Source organism: Ambystoma mexicanum, chromosome 10 (genome assembly GCF_040938575.1).
Source record: "Ambystoma mexicanum isolate Mex_15411 chromosome 10, UKY_AmexF1_1, whole genome shotgun sequence".
NCBI lineage: Eukaryota > Metazoa > Chordata > Amphibia > Caudata > Ambystomatidae > Ambystoma > Ambystoma mexicanum.
This window is the reverse complement of record NC_090932.1, coordinates 435,509,542-435,527,465: the sequence shown is the minus strand read 5'-3', so window position 1 is coordinate 435,527,465 and position 17,924 is coordinate 435,509,542.

The following is a 17,924-nucleotide window of genomic DNA, read 5'->3' as shown; positions in this document are numbered from 1 at the left end:
AAGGAAACCCTTGGACAACTGGGTCACTCTTCGGATCAAGCACTGGATTAGTTCCTCTCATTTCTCTGGCATAGGGAAGCTCAAATTTCCTGGGGGAAGGCACTATCATCAAAGTCCCCGATCTGGTGTGGTGTTCTGCAAGGGCAAGTTTATCCCCACTGATGTTCAATCTCTACATCAGGCATTTATGAGCACTGCTAAATAACAGGGGTGTGTTTTTCACAAACTACGTGGATGACACACAGTTGGTCTTCAAAACAACAGGTGACTATGGAAAAGATGCGGCCACACTAACTGCTATTTACCAGCTCTTAAAAACCTAGATGTCAAATAACTGGCTTTGTATAAATGGGGACAAAACGAAGTTAATGATTTTCGGCTCACGAGCTCTTCGGACCAAATTGGACTCGAAATACTCCAAATTCCAAATTGGTAACACACGCATCCCCGTTTTAGGAAAAGTAAAAAAGCTTGGAATCCATCTGGTGGCTTCTCTGGCATCCGATGCACATGTCAGCCAGATCATAAAAAGCTGCAATTACTCCCTTAATCTTCTAAGAAACATTTTACCTTATCCATCACAGAATAATGCGAACCACTGTACTATCTTTGGCTCCACACTTTCCTTCTCTGCACACATCTCTGACGTCTCCAAAAAGTCACATTTTTTACTGCACCTCCTTAGAGGTACTCAGCCTTTCCTCTCCTTCCCCCAGAAGCTCACTATCTCCCAAGCTCTGGTTCTCTCCAGGTTGGACTATTATAACAGCCTCTTTCTAAATCTACCTGCCTCCACCCTTCGCCCTTTAAAACTAATCCAGAACAAGACTGCGAGATTTGTCCTTGGCCTCAAGCCCTGTGATCGTATGTCTCCAGCACTGAAATCCCTTCATTGGCCCCCAGTGTATGCAAGGATTAAATTCAAAACCCTGTGCATTGTTCACAAGGCTTTCTGGGGCCCTGGTCCAAAACACCTTAAATTATCTCTCCGTAAATACCTCCCTTCTCGAGCCCTTTGCTCCTCTACTTCTAATTCCATCAGGGTCGGTGGTTTTCCAAAGAAACGAGCCAGTGGCAGATCTCTGTCTTCGGTTGGGGACTCCCTTTGGAACAGTGTCCTGTCCACCCTGAAACTTGAGGAGAACCATCTCTGGTTCCGGAAGCACCTCAAGACCATCCTCTTTGCCTCTGCCTTTGCCCCTCCTCTACCCTGCTAATCTGTTTCTCTCTCTCTCTGCACCGTGAACCTGGCCACCCTCTGTCCTTCGGGCCCAGTTACCTGCTCACCCTGCCTCCCTTGTGCACTGCCTCTGGGCCAACTCTGGCACTGGGATCTGTATCTGTACCCATACAGTCTCCCACTCTCCTTCTACACTTATCAGATATACCCTATCCTACTAATCATGCACTTGCCATTTGTTCTGGCTGCACTACCATTTCCACTGCAGTTATTATTTATTTATTTATTCCACTTATTATTCATTCTGTTCTCTCCTCTGTTCCGCACTTTCCATTTCTCCCCTTCCATGCACTTTCCCCCTTTTTCCCTTTTCCATGCCCTTGCGCGTTCTTAATGTCACCGGGCCTAGTAAGATCGTATATTTGTTCTCCCATGTAACCCTCCCTTTGCTTGGTCGCGCTCTGAAACACCTGTGTATGAGAGCGATATAAATAAAATATCATATCATAGCATACTATCCAAAATGGATTATTTCAACTCTCTGTTGGCGGGAGCCTGCGGGCACAAATCTGGGCAAGTGTCAAGTGACACCCCCTTGTCGTCCTTCCAGGTCTCACTGCCTTTCTTCTCCATTTGAAGTGCCGGTTAGGTGTAGCTGTGTCCTCGTGTGTTCGGCCTTGCTCGAAGTGTGCTTTCGTGCTCTTCCTTTTATCCCTTTGGGGAAGGTAAAGGGCTGTCAGATGTATGTGATTATTGTCAAATGCCTGACTCTGCCTGACCCGTGTATTGGGACATGTCATATAAACGTCTCTGGTGTTAGTCCATTGTCGGTTATCGTTTAAGAAACGGTTTGTGTGGGAAAATGGGGGATAGAACTTCTAAATAACCTACAGGGTAGGATGGGGAATAGGTGTTACAGGGTAGGGGTGTGCCGTGTCTCAACCCTCAGTGTCCCACTTCCACTCCCTGAAGACCCCTTGCCCAGGTGATCCTCCCTCACTGGTCCACCCCCAGGAACTGGATCCAATAGTGATGGCTGTGTCCTGGCCACCTGGATGACAGATGCCCAGGGACTAGCAGTTGAGACACCATCAGGTTTCTCACAGCCATCGTGCCAGTTATTATTGACATACTTCCGCCCCTTCACCATCAGATAGGGTAACTCCACACACTTGATGTTTCTTGGGTCTTCAGTGCATTTTTCTGAGCCCATTTGCAGTTCCACAATGTGTGCCTGGAACAATCCTTTTATTCAGTATAGCGCAAGATGAACCAGGCATTGTGCCTCTATAATTGGGACTGCTTGTGGTACTAACAGATTTGGATCCCCTGACATCTGTGGAATGGGCAAAAACACATAATAACTCCCATTCACACTGTTTCTTCCGACACCACACATATCAGAGTACCATGAATTAGTGAACTTGAGGTGATGAATATCCTCAATCACATCATAACCCAGCCCCTGATATGTGTCATACTTTTGTTGTACTTCTCTTTTCATTCTTCTATACACATTCTCAAGAATGGCAGTTTTAGCAGTAATGTCAGAAATAACATTATACCATTTCATAGTGGTAGAGAATCCTTTGTCTCAGGAGGATAGCTCAGGAGCAACGTGCTCACCTTGGAAGCAAGACGACATTTGATCCCCGGGTCCACACTCACAAACCTCTGGGTATTAAGCGCGTTATAAATAACCTATCATATCATATCAATCCCCTAATTGTTATAAACAACCTATTCTCTGCTTTCTTCACAGATGTAACCTGCATATTAGAGTCATTAAATCCACTTCCATTATTATTATTAGTTTTCACATTAGTACTGATATATGTAAATCCACTTGTACTATCAGCACTTATACATATTGTTCCATTTCGATAATATACAATCCCGTTTTCCCCACTCCACCCTTAATAGGACCTCCCCTTATAATACCCTCCCCTAATACACTCCCATTAATACTAGCAATATCACACACAATCCTCCAGCAATTACTGACCCACTATAATAGATATATGTCCACAATCTCTAATTTGTCTCCCCACACCTCAGGTCCTTTCTTAACAAACTATTTACATTAGTTGTATCCATCTTCTTCTTTCCTGAAATAGAAGCACAGACACACAAGACAACGAAAAAGGGAAAAACATACAAGTTGTACTCTTATACAAAAAGGAAAAAGAAACGAGAGGACACTGTCCAAAGGGCCCCTATATGGGGTTGCTGGGTCCTTCCTTGGGGACTGGATGTCCGCTTTCGGGGACGCAGGGCTTGAACCGGCTCCCCGGGAGCGGGCATCATGACAGCACTCCCCCCCAAGGCCCCTCCCAAGGTTATTCCCTCCGGGGGTTTTGGTTTGTCTGGGAAGAGTCGGTGGAATTTCCTGACTAATCGAGGTGCATGCACATGGTCGCTGGGTTCCCACGACCTCTCCTGAGGTCCGTACCCCTTCCAATCAATTAGGTAGAACAGTTTTGACCTAAACATTTTTGAGTCTAAAATGTTCTTCACTTCGAATTCGGGCTCCCCATCTATTAGAATAGGTTCTGGAGGTTTGAGTAGTCGGGTTCGGGGTACCACTGGTTTCAGAAGTGACACATGAAAAACAGGGTGAATTCGCATACTAGCTGGTAAATCAAGTTTAACAGCCACTGGGTTAATTATTGCCGTAATAGAATAAGGTCCCAGATATTTTGGGTTGAAAGTTCGAGGCCCTCTGAGTGGTAAATGTCTGGTAGCTAACCACACTTGATCCCCAATCTGATACGGAGGTGCTTCACTCCGATGTAGATCAGCATTCTCCTTGTATTTTCTCTTGGCTTGTTGTAAATGCGTAGTTGCCTCTTTGAAGGCTTGGGTAATTGTAGAATGCAGATGTTCTACTGCAGGCATTCCGAGGTTCTAAGGTGAGTCAAGGTTTGAGGTTCGAGGGTGATGCCCAAACAAAGTATAAAAAGGACTGTGGCCAGTTCCAGAGTGTACCGAATTATTATATGCGTATTCGGCTATCCAAAGAATGTCTTTCCAGTTGCTTTCAGATTGCTGTAACATACACCGTAAGTATTGCTCAAGGGTCTGATTTGTCCTCTCGGTCTGACCATCGGTCTGAGGGTGGTGACTGGTCGATAATCTTACGTCGATCTGCGCCATTTGACAACATTTGCGCCAGAAGTGGGAAATTAATTGGCTTCCCCGGTCAGAGATTAGTATAGATGGGAATCCATGTAGCCGAACAATTTTTTCGAGGAATTCTTTGGCTAGGACAGAAGCTGAAGGTAGACCTTTCAAAGGAATAAAGTGGGCCATTTTAGAAAACAAATCCACAATTACCAGAATAGTATTGTACCCCGAACAAGGAGGCAGGTCCGTAATAAAATCCATTGATAGGGTGTGCCAGGGTGCTGGCGGTATGTCTAGAGGTTGAAGGAGACCGGCTGGTCTTTTCTTTTGACTTTTATTTTGGGCGCAAACACCACAGGACATCACAAAAGATTTAACATCTTTTCGCCAAGAGGGCCACCAAAATTGTCGTTTCACCTTTTCCTCTGTCTTGGCAATACCGGGGTGTCCCTCTATTAATGCATCATGATAACCGGAAATAACTAGTTTGTGTAATTCCTTATGTGGCAGGAATAAGCGTCTTTGGAAATAAGGTAAACCATTATCTATGGTAAAGTCTGATCCCTTTTGTATCCAATCCTGTAAGGTTGTAGGGTCCAGGAGTTGTTTCACTCTGGCTTGAATGTCTTCAAGCGTCTGTAACGAAGTCATGCCTAGAATCCTCTGTTCGGGAATTATTGGTACTGGTACTGAGTTTGTATCAGATTCTCCCATTCCAATTCGGGATAAGGCGTCTGCTTTGCCATTCTTGCAGCCAGGTCGATAGGTAATCACGAAATCAAATTCAGCGAAAAACAAAGCCCATCGGAGCTGCCGTGATGACTGAGCCTTGGCGGTTTTCAAATACTGTAAATTCCGGTGATCAGTGATCACTGTGATGGTATGTCGAGCACCAAGCAGATAATGCCGCCAGGCTTTAAAAGCGGACTTAATGGCTAACAGTTCTTTATCCGTGATTGCATAATTAACCTCGGGTGCCGAGAATTTTCTGGACCAAAATGCTACGGGATGCAGTTGGTTGGTTTCGGGATCTCTTTGGGACAGGACAGCTCCCATGGCTAGGCTGGATGCGTCAGTCTCGACGACATAAGGGAGATCTGGACGCGGGTGTTTCAATATAGGTGCGGAGGTAAACTTAGCTTTTAAATCCTGAAAGGCCTGCTCGGCTTCTTCAGACCATTCAAAACGTTTATTTTTCCTCAAGAGTGCAGTAATGGGTTGTACCACGCGTGAAAATTCCGGGATAAACCTGCGATAGAAATTGGCAAAGCCGAGCATGCTTTGAACCCCTTTTACAGAGTTAGGTGATGGCCATTTGAGGATGGCATCCACTTTTCTTGAGTCCATTCGGACTCCTTTGGGTGTCAGGATGAAACCTAGAAACTCGACTTCTGTGGTATGGAAAACACATTTCTCCAATTTAGCAAATAGTTTGTGTTGGCGCAGTTTTTCAAGTACTGCCCTGACGTGTTTTCTGTGATCAGATTCCGAAGAGGTGTACACCAGAATGTCATCGATATATACGACAACACAAACATCGATGAGTTCCCGAAGGACATCATTCATGAAGTATTGGAAGGCAGCCGGCACGTTACACAATCCGAAAGGCATCACCTGGTACTCGAATAATCCGTATTTAGTACAGAAGGCAGTTTTCCATTTGTCGCCTTCTTTAACTCGTACCAGATGATAAGCCCCCCGGAGATCTAACTTGGTGTATATGCAAGCGTCCTTCACCTGGTCAAGGAGTTCAGGGATCAGAGGCAGAGGATAACGGTTTTTAACCGTTATCTGGTTCAATGCGCGGTAATCGATACAAGTTCTAAGGTCGCCTTCTTTTTTGAGCACGAAGAACAAAGCCGAGGATGCCGGGGACTTTGACGGGCGAATAAAACCTTTAGCTAGGTATTGATCCAAATATTGTCTCAAATGCAGATTCTCAGGTTCGATAAGTGCATGAATCCTGCTACAAGAGGGTTGTGCACCGGGCACCAGATCGATTTGGCAATCAAACGATCTGTGAGGAGGTAACGTGTTGGCCTGTTCCTTTTGGAAGACGTCCTGAAAGTCTTGGTATTCCAGAGGTAGCTGCATGGAGGCAGAGGTTACAGATGCTAGATTAATCTTCAGGTTTTCTGGGTAGCAGGTTTGTGTACAATCCGGGAAGGTTATTCTCTTAGCTCGCCAATCAATTCGAGGATTATGTGTCTCTAACCAAGGGATTCCAAGAATAACCTGAAACTGTGGAGCCTTGATTACATCAAACACAACACCCTCCCGATGGCCGTCGGGACCAATAAGAGTCACCTCAGTAGTGGAATGTGTTACCGGCCCAGAGGCAATTTCAGTTCCATCGACTGTGGTGATGACATCTTTGCTGGTTTTAGGACGGAGAGGGAGGTTAATCCTAGAGACCAATTCACGATCCACATAGTTTCCAATAGCCCCACTATCGATGTATGCCTTTATTGCATGCAACCGCTTAGGCTGTTCTGGATCGACGAGAACCATTGGCACAATGAAATGCGAGGTCTGAGAGTTAGTTTTCAAGCTCGGCAAGCAGACCCCTACACTTGTCGGGCGGAGTCGTTTACCGAAACCGAGTCTTCATGGTTTTTATCAGCAGCTCCTACCGCCTTTCGGGGCGGTTTTGCCGGGCAATCTCGTAGAAAGTGTCCAGAATTCCCACAATAAAGACATAATTTTAACTGCCGCCTCCTTTCACGTTCCTTTTGAGTTAAGGGTCCTTTAACCCCTCCAATTTGCATAGGCTCAGAGACATCAACTCCCTTGGGATTAGCATGGGTCTTGACCAACACCCGGGTCTCAAACCTGGACCGATCTGCTTTTCTGTTTTGAAGTCTGTGATCCAATTGGACCACTAAGTCTATATACTCTGTGCATTCTTGGGGCGGATTAACAACTTGGGCCAAGACATCTTTAAGTTCTCCGCGTAGGCCTCGATAAAACAACGTGACTCTTTTATCCTCTGGCCATCCCGTTTCCACAATTAGTCTATTAAAGGTTGCAATATAGGATAGGAGGTCCTGATTGCCCTGTCGCAGGGATAGAAGTTCGTCATCCAGAGCCTGCCCCTGAGAGTGTCGAGCAAATAACCTTTCCATGCTTGCTTGAAACTTTTGAAAATCACAGAGAATCGGGTCATCTTGAGTAACCAGTGGAACTGACCAATCGCCAGCGCAGCCGCTGTGATATGACAATACAAAGGCTACCTTGGTCTGATCATTAGGGAAGGCCCCAGGTCTGCATAGGAAGTGCAAACGATACTGATTCATGAATACGGCGAATCGTTTGGGGTCCCCAGCAAAGCGTTCGGGTGGGGCCATCGGCATGTTTCCAGGTAGATTAATCTGCACAGGGTTACTGGAAACCACAGGAGCGGGGTTCCCTCCGGAACCGGGTAGAGGAGTTTGCCCAGCTTGACCTTGCAAAAGCTGTCTGGCGAGGTCATCAGTTCTTTCCTTTGATATTATTAATTCCCTCCTGAGGGCATTAGTCTCTTGACGAGCGGCATGTACTTCGGCCCGTAATTCCCCCAGTAATTGGGCCAACTGATCAGTCTCAGAACTTTCCATAGCGCCTGTGTGGGAATTTGTAGGAAGGCTTCGCGTTCTGTAACGCTCACCTGACTCCCATGGAGGCGCTGGCCTGGTTCGCGCTGCTGTGACCTCTTCTAAGGTGATGCGCAGTGTTCAGAAGTCGGACTGGACAGGGCCCCCAAATCTGGCTTGTCTGGCTCGCAGAAGTATCCTTCTGTAGGCGAAAATAGGGGATTAACTGTCTGCGGGGTAATGCAATCAGCCTCCCACTTTCCCCTCTCACCCTCCTCGAAACCCTTCTGTGATTCCTCGTAGCGCCTCACCTTAGGGTCTGGAAGGACAAGCTCTCCATCCTGCTTCTGATGCAGGGGCGCGTTGGTATCCAGTTACTTCACTGGATTTTCGGATTGGTGAGAACCAAACTTGCTTGGCTTCCAGGTAAGTTTTTTGATAAGAGGTTCCCCTTGTGTCCATGCATTAATGTACTAATGCTAGTGTCTTTTTCCCCATAGGGGCCGGGGTACGGAATGCCGGGGAACAGGCACCGACCCGAGATGAGAGGTGAAATCCTTGTAGAAATCAGATAAGTCTTTAATGAGCGTTTTTTGGTAATGTCTTTTCATTCGCTCATTAACGCTGATGTCTCTTTTTCCCCTTAGGGGCCGGGGTCCGGAAATGCCAGGATGCGGCGCGGACACGAAATGAAAAGGGAATGAATCAACAGGTAAGTCTTAACATGGAGATTTAGCTTTCCTTATTCCCTTCTCTCTCTCACCTTTTGTTCTGGTCTTTTTCTCCCTACGCGCTGGGGCGTGACTGCGAATCCGGATGATCGCTGCTGAACATGGAGGCGCCCTGTAAAGGTGAGTGGAATGCGGTGCTGCAGCGATCGACGCGATGAGCTTTTAAATAAAAGTCTTCCTTTTCAGGATTGTCGGCGAGATGTCTCCGGGATGCGGATTTTAGCAGGTAAGGACTTTTCCTTCTTCTGTTCTCTTCTTCTCTTCCTTTGCAGGTGATCCAGGATGCTGGCAGGCGTGTCAGAAGTCAGGATGCAGGAGCATACACGGTGAGCGTCCAGCTGCTAGATGCAGAACAACGCGAAGCACGTGTGGCTGTTCGGGTGGGGTTTAAATAGTCTTGGAAGAAGTTCCAGGTATGTATCCTTCCTCCAATCAGGTATGTATCCTTCCCCGACCACGCCCGGATGGTAAATTAGTCCCACAGGTAAAGTAGTTCCTTTCAGGCCTCAAGGAGGCCAGGATCCTGCAGCATGGTCTGCATCAGGTAAGTGCACCCAAGCACTTCCATAATGAGCCTGGCGCCTATGGCGCCAGGACTGATGACTTTTATGAGCCTGGCGCCATAGGCGCCAGGACACTGTCCAAAGGGCCCCTATATAGGGTTGCTGGGTCCTTCCTTGGGGACTGGATGTCCGCTTTCGGGGACGCAGGGCTTGAACCGGCTCCCCGGGAGCGGGCATCATGACAGCGAGGTCATGAGATCAGATAATGGCCCTCACTTTGTTAATGCAACATTCGAACAGATTAGCTTGTTGCTTGGTATAAAGCACAAGTTCTCATCGGCGTATCATCCACAAGGTAATGGGATCTGTGAGAAGCTCAATGGCTTGTTAAAGGAAAGGATAGCCAAGTTGAAGCTGACTCTGAGAAAGGGATGGTTGCACTCCCTTCCTTTGGACTTCGGAACAAACCGGGTTCTGACCATCATCTTATGGCACACGAGATAGCCACAGGAAGAAGAATGAGAACTCCCTTGATACCCTGAGATAGAGCTAAGTGTGATGCCCAGTCAACAGGAGAAGTTTTAGGGTCTGAAATGAAAAACTATCTGAACTGCATGACATCTTGCCTTACTGTAATTTCAGACCAGCTGCAGCGACGACGAAAAGGGTGCAGGGCAGCACGAAACACAGAAGGAGATACTAATACAGACACAGCTCAAGGACTTTGTGTTGCATCAGTCTTCCTTGGATATACCGTCCTTGCGAGGAATCACACAAGGAAAAAGTGGGACGAGCCAAGGTTTAACGGTCCCTTCAAGGTGGAGGACTGCACTCCATCTGCAGTAAAACTACAAGGCAGGAGAGCTTGGATTTTTCTCGTCGATATAAAACCCTACATCAGAGAAGGCCCCCTGCCTGCACTCCAACGAGAAGAATCGATGAGCGACGGGGAAGAAACAAAGCACATGCAGACGAGATCCATGACGAGGAAGCAGGATGCATGACCAGCCAAACAAAGACAAAGAACATTTTGCAAGTCGTGGCTTAAATTAGACCCTTCCTCTAAGCAAAAAGAAGGAGATAAGGAAATAAAAAATGGACACTCTGTGTATCCCAGTTGCAGGGTAAAAAAGAAAATTGCATGCATAAGCCACAACACAGTCTGATGACTTTGAACTTTGAACTGAGGCATATTTAAGCCTTGATGAGAAAAGAATATGCCAAATTTTGACCGAGGACACTTACATTGGAAGCAACCGACTCATTCTACACTGAGACCCTATTCAGAATCACTTATGGTGTCCTGCAGTAGTGACATTGCCAAGGACATGGTCACCTATTTTGATCTAGTGCTAAGATCGTACCCTTCATTGGTGGGGAGGCTCACCAATGTCACTGACTTTCTTCAAGATCCTGAAAACGAAAAGATAGTAAGAAGACTACTTACTATCATTGCCAAACAATTTCACTTACTTCCTGAGTACAGTGAGAAAGAACCAAATGTCTCAAACACAGACGGAAATAAATGAGCTTATCAACACATTGTTCTTTCGTATAATGAAAGAAGTCCAACTCTTGTCGGGAGAACAACAGACACACTCACGTTTCTTCGAGATCCAGCAAATACAGAGCACCTAAGCCATATTCTAAATAAAATAGTGATCCTAGTCGCACTCCATGCAACCGGACAGTGCAGACATTGTTTACATTAAAGAGAAAGTATACAATCCTGAAAAACTCAGCAAGACAGGACGGATGTCCCTTTCACTAGAAGACAGCAGGCTAGCTCACAATGTCCTTTTTTGCCTAGTCACTGACTTTCCAAAGCTAGTGGGGAGACCGATCGATGTTGACATCCTCACATTCATCAGAGATCTAGCTAATGTGGCACAGATGGGAATGCTCTTGCATGAAATCGTGTTACAGATAGAGCTCTCAAACCATCAACAGAACTATCTGAGGAGATTCTAAAAGCCTTCCGCCGAGGGACAGATCAAGGAAGTAGTGTCAAGAACTTCATTTATTGCATTTGTTGGTATTTTGTCCCTATTTCTTTATACTGACCAGCATAAATATGTCCTCAGGACTGAAGCAAATCTGAGGAGTGGATTGGGAACTTACTTACTTTGAACACACACAGTAAAAGACTTACCGAGGTGTTAGTTGATTTGATCTTTCCCATACTCTAGCAAAGGAACTGTATCCTGAGGTAAGCGACAACTCAGCATTCACAAGAGGGGAGACACTTGGGGAACACCTGACACTCTTAAACACAGAACTTGAAAGGCGATATTGGTTAAGGTAATACAATAAAATCGACATTTGGTGAATGATCGAGATGGAGGTCCGGAGCAGCAATCTGGTCCTACCACAGGAGGAGAGACAACCACGCTTGTCTGCAAGTAAATGCTGCCGCCTGACATACAGGGGCATTATGTCAAATTCATCATTGTTTTACTGTCATTAACGATCAGAACAGCATTTTTTATTGGTGCGCAAAGCATTCCAATTCCCTGCTCCCACCTAATGATGCACGCATGAAACCCACAAAAAACACCCAGACCTTACATAGTCATTCCAGTCCGTAGAAGATCTGATGGAGTAGTGAATGGACTTGAAATGGATGGGATTAGCAATGATACACACACACTTGTGGTAACAAACCAACAGAAAAGCCTGAGACAGGGTTGGCAAGGAATGAATGAAGAAAGGTTACTGACAACCACCAAATGCAAACACTGAATGCACACAAAACAGGCCTAGTGTCAATGACTGCAAAACCACACACCGAGACAGTAGAAAAGAAGAGATTGCTTGCCACAAGAAACTCCACGACAGACATAGTGAAAAGACAAGAGGAATCGGAAAAGAAACCAACATAATTGATAATGATAAACACTCCTAGACAACACTGAGGGAGACAAAGACAAACTCAAAAAAGATCTCACACGCACAACTAATAGTAGACGCAGTATGGCCGTCATTAGCCAGAGAAAGGAAAAGAGTAGAGGAATTGAAGAAAAAAAAACATAGACAGTAGTAACAAACATATATGTTCCAACACAAGGGACAAGTGCAAGTCCTACAACACAACATACACCAGACCAGCATCAGGATGGTTGGAATGGGCATTTGTAACTAGCAGGAGAAGGATGCATGAAGAGAGGGAAAGAGCTGCCAGGCGTTTGTCCACTCAAATGGCACAGATGAGGAAGCCTGCACCATGGACCAGGATACCTGAGAATCCTCCAGCAAGAAAGAGCCATACAGATGCATTTAGGGATGTAGTTATAGCAAACTACAGAAGAACACTAAGAATCAAGAGAAGCATGCACAGAGATGACAATGAACTAAACGATTACCTGGACAGCACAGCACATTTGGGAACCAACATTTGGTACCAGCATATGAAAGAAGTTGGAAGACGTAATTCAGAAAGGGAATGCTTTGTTTGTGCACTCCTACCATACAGCATGGGGAAATCCAAGATTTTCGTTGCTGTAGAAATCGATGTCGAGACAGCACACTGTCTGTCACACGTAGCAATGTGCAAGACCAGAGGCCAGTTCATGGGTAGTGATGCCTCATTAATATGGGCAACTGAAACAGCCTATCCCGACGAGGATGATTATGTTCAAGACATTAAGACAAGAAAAAGAGTTCATACTAGGAACCATGTGATCAGGTACGAGAAGCCTGAAGTTTAAGGAGCAAGAATAAGATGGGAAGTGAACCCGAGACTAACTGTCCAAGGAAAAACCCCAGAGGAAGCTCGCAAGTGGAAGAATAGAGCACAAATGCAGATTTGGGGAACAGTGCTTTCACCAGATGGGTGGGAAAAAGAGTGATGATTTGCAGATCCTGGGAGATCACTGGACTCTGCAAAGAAACTGTTGACATCGTGCAGAATGGGTGCAAGCCATTATGGCCGAAACTTGCAAAACTATGGACATGGGTCAAAGACAGAGGAGGACACTTGCAGATAGTGCCACTAGAAAGCCCAAAATTCTGATTCAGGAGTAATGGCACAAGCAAGATGGGAGAGAATCAGAACTGTGGGCAGGTTTTTGACACTCCAGGAATGGTGCATGGAACTGCAGTAATTATGGATCATTATTGGGCATGCAGATCCAAGGCATACATCTGACTGCCAAGAGACTGGGGAGGTATATGCACAATAGTGAATGTCCCCGTTCCAGCACTGGTGATCCCAAAAAGTGACCTGAATATTGACAGTTTCCCAAAAGCATATGCTCACCTGAGGAAGAAGAGATCTTTGGAACTGATAACTCGGATGAAGAGAGAGAATTACTTCTCTGCTAAATCAGAAGAAGTTTTTCATGCAATCCCATATGAACAAAGGCTGTTCAGCCTCACCTCATCAGTGTTCACAACGATTTTTATACCAAGAATCCAAGTTGGAGTAAATACTAAATGGTTTCAGATAACCAGATGGGAGTTACTGCAGACGATCAACACAACCATAAAAGGATTCAATGCGATCAAGGAAGAGCTAAGAGCCATCCGACTGATGACTCTTCAGAACAGATATGTCCTTGACATGATCACAGCCATGGATGGAGGAGTTTGTGCAAAAATCGGAGAATCATGTTGCACATTTATACCATCTCACGATGAGGAGAATGGAACCTTAACAGAGGCCATAGGTATGCTGACAAACCGGCAGAACCAGATGATCTATGAAACTGATGAAGTTGATGATGACAGCTGGTTTGGATCGCAGTTTTCATGGGTTCAATAATGGATGGCAGATGCATTCAAGTTCCTGGGAGCCCTGCTAGTGATGATATTGCTGGGATTTGGTGTTATCAAGATAATAATCTCGCAATGCCAGAAGACTGCGAAAAAGGCTATAGGGATGAAGATCATGATTGATGTCAAGCCAGGATGGAAGCCCAAGGACCTGACTGATAAAGAAATAAGAGACTTTGTGAAGAGCAGCATTCACGCACCAGAACGAACAAAGTTTCTCTATCCCAGAAAGCACAGAAATTATGTGGGAAGATGGGTTTATTGCAGCCCAAACGGACAATGTCAATTGATGACTTGGAATAAAGACGAAAATTTAAGAACAGCAAGAAGTTTGTAAGGAGTAATAAAAATATGGACTCCAAAGAGACACTTCTTCAAACCAACATGTATAGACCCCGAAGATGAAGAAAGAATTAACCCAGGCGATGGAGTAAAGATAAATACAGAAGAATCGAGTAAGTTGAATCCAAAGACGGAGGTAAAAGTGGTCGATGAATCGCCCACAGGGGGAGTGTAGAGGAGGTTCAAAATAAAACCTGCACTCCAGTCGCCCATTTTGAAGTACCAGGGACGTTCACACCAACATATGTGACGTATGAGGAGCAGATAAATCAGCAGAAAGCTGCAGTAGTGCTCTGCCCAGTACCTATCAGAAGAGCAACACCTATTGAAGAACCAATACCAAGAAAACAATGGACAGTGAGGTATCAATTAAGGAAACCTTACCAGCAAATGAGACGAAATGAAGATTGCCTAAGTACAGTCCCGGAAGAAACCAAAAAGGTCTTAATGGAAGACGAATGGTGACGTCACGAGGACCAGGACTGACGTACAAGTAGAAGAAATGACAACCCGAGAATGACACCCAGAGACGAAATGCCAAGAATAAGGATTTCATGAACCTAGAAGGGGAGAGCGATGTTGAAATACAAAGAAGCTTAAGCTGTAAACAGGATGAAGATATTCAACCAGCTAACACTTGTACATATGCTTGGAACCGCAAGGAAGCTAAAAAAACGATGCGGCTTGCAATGCTAAGTAGAAGAATAGTGCGGCAAGCGTCATTATACATAATCTACCTCAAAATGAAGCACAGTATTATAAGCGTAATTCCACTTTGCAACAAAGCAGAATCAACCCAGGTTACTAAAGGCTGAATGAGCAGAGATTCATATTCTAACAAAACGAGAAGAGACGGCTGCATCGAAACTCGGCAGATGCAACTCGTGCCAGAAGAGCCAAGGTCATACCAATAGAAGGAACAAACAGTAGCTACATATACTTGAAACTTAAGAACAGAATATCCTGTCTCTGAGAAGTCAAGATAAGGAGGCATAGGCAGGTGGCAAGCTGAATAAAAATTAAATGCACAAATTGAGAGAAACTAGATGTCTGCATCACGTCACCATCCGAGCGAGGAGAAGCACGAGTCCACACCTACGCTTGGCATCCACCCAGGAAGAGATATCGGTACTTTCCCAGACAGAAGATGCAGTTTTGAGGCCAACCAGAGTAACATAATTGACATATAGTTGTTGAAGTGATGATTGATTGTAACCTTAATTGGAGAAAGGCCGGGTAATGGAGGGGCACCCTGCACCTGGCTGACCATTCTGCGTGCTACTAAGCAAAGTGGAAATGAATGCATGGGGTTGGTGCCAACCCAATCACAATGGACCAAATAATCGAGGGTGCTATAGTTAGTATAACCAATGGGACGTCGTACTTTTAATGACGTCTACAGTAGTCATCTTTGAAGGAAGGGCTTAGACGCCCACCTGACAGTGTTTACCCAATCCCCTCATTCTGTTACCATATACAGATATAGTACCTATATTAAAGTTACCTTTTCCTAACCAATAGAATTGCATGATAACTTTTGAGTGTTACACGTCAATTATGATGTGTTTTCAGTATAAATTCTATGATTTGTATGAAGTTCATCGGAGTTGAAGCGAGAAGGACGATCGCATTACTGCTGATTTCCATGACTCCCCGTTTTTTGTACTTGTCATTAAATGGACTCCCTTTGCCAAACCATTGAGTTGTCCTTATTGATTGCTGTTGGAGTAATAAATCTGCACCCCCATCCATCTCAAGGGTGCAGCTATCTCGTCTTAAAGTACTTTCGGAGCAAACCTCGGCTCAATGAGCCAGCCGAATTCTCCGGACTACACTTGCACTAGAGTCCACCATGAATATTAATTGTTTATTTCCTATCTCGGCCCCCACCAATGGTTCCTCTTCAGGATAGGCAGTCGTCAAGAAGACCTGACCCGCTAGTGTTCTGTGTGGGCTATCCTAATCAAGATATGTGCTCGTTCCTGGGAATGAAAATGGGCTACCTCTTACTACTTCTGCTCCCCTAAAGGAAGTGGCAGTCCCACCTGGCACCCTAATTACCGGGGCAGCACTGCCCTGCTGTTGCTGCGGCAGGTGCCACGATTGTGCATCCGCTGCTTGGGGCTGCAGATTATACGTTTGGTATTGCCCCTGTGGATACTCCCGATTCTTGGCCCTTATACCCTTTTGCTGGTACCCTAGTCCTTGGGGTCATTGGGACCCTTGGCCCTGTTGCTCTGGCCCATAATTATACACCACTGCAGACCTGCCCCTGCTTCCATTTGCAAAATGCCCCCATCTTCAACAATTCCAAAATGGAGTCTGTCCAAACCCACCTCCCCTGGGTCCAAACCCTCCTCCTCTTGCTCCTCAAAATCCACTTCTTCCTTGCTATGGCCCCCTGTGATGCCACTGTGGGATGGAGTACTGTTGACCCTCGCCTTGCAGATTACTCTTGTTCCTTCTATGTGTACAGGCATCGGCACGGGCACCTAAACCGCTACCTTTGCCAATATTTTCTCCACCAATTTCTCTTCCTTCCCCTGACACCTTTGCACTGTTTACCTCTCTCCACTCCTTAATCCTTTTACAATGGTACTCTATTATACTCTGTATTTCCGGCAAGCCCTTTGTCTCAATCCCCACAATCTTATCTAGCTGGGTTCTCATCACCTCGTAGGATATACTGCATTAAAGACGGCAAATCGGGTGTATCCGGGAACGACCACCATAGTGCATCCCATACCATTGCCGTAACTCTATTAAATGATGTTCCATCATGTGCGTCATCCCCCCAGGGTTATTCCTGAGTATCCAGCCTTAACCGATACATCCCCAGCATGATCCTCAATTATGCTGTTAAGATCCCCTATTGCCAGGGGCACCCGTGTCATTTATTTTTCAAACTCACATATCCACTTGCTGGCCCCTGCTGTGAGCTGTGAGAGGTATTTAATAAAATTAATCTTATCCATTTGGGCTAGGGCGCATACTGTGTGCTCCCTTTGCCCTTATGTATGAGCGGCATCTGCATTTTTGCTCTACTTCCAACACCCTTCTTCACAACTCCTCTTCTCTTTACTAATGCCGTCCGGCCGGCTCTGTTCCTCAACCTGCCCCCTGCCCATAGACCTTCTACTTTGGGGGGGGATTTTTAACTGCCTCTTAACCCCTCCCTTCTGCTCCACTCTGATCCTCAGTAAACGTATCAGCATCTCCTTCCTCCACATTCTCTCCCAACACTGTATTCTCCTCTCCCAGGATAATCCACCCACCTGGGCTCCTTTCTTTCTCGACACCTACACATCTTATACCTTCAGTATCCATCTTAAGCACCACTTCCCCTGACTTCCACTGTACCGATCCTTCTCTCAATACACTTATATCCCTTCCTGTTCCTGGGGATGTCTGTAGCCTTTTCAATTCCGTTGGTAATCTTGTCAACCTATCCTCGACCTCCCTGGATCTGTAACCTCCAATGCCGATACTTCGGGCGGATGGGTATACGAATGTAGGGGAGCGGTAACCTGTGATGTTACGGATGTTGTGGGAGACCCTACTGCAGCAGAAGGGGGTCCCTATCACAGTGGGTATATATATTGGATTAGTGTACCCTTCTGTGGGATATGTTGTCAAGGGATGCAATATCCTACCCCCCACTGGCGCCCCACCTTCAACTTCTCCCTTTCTGCACTTT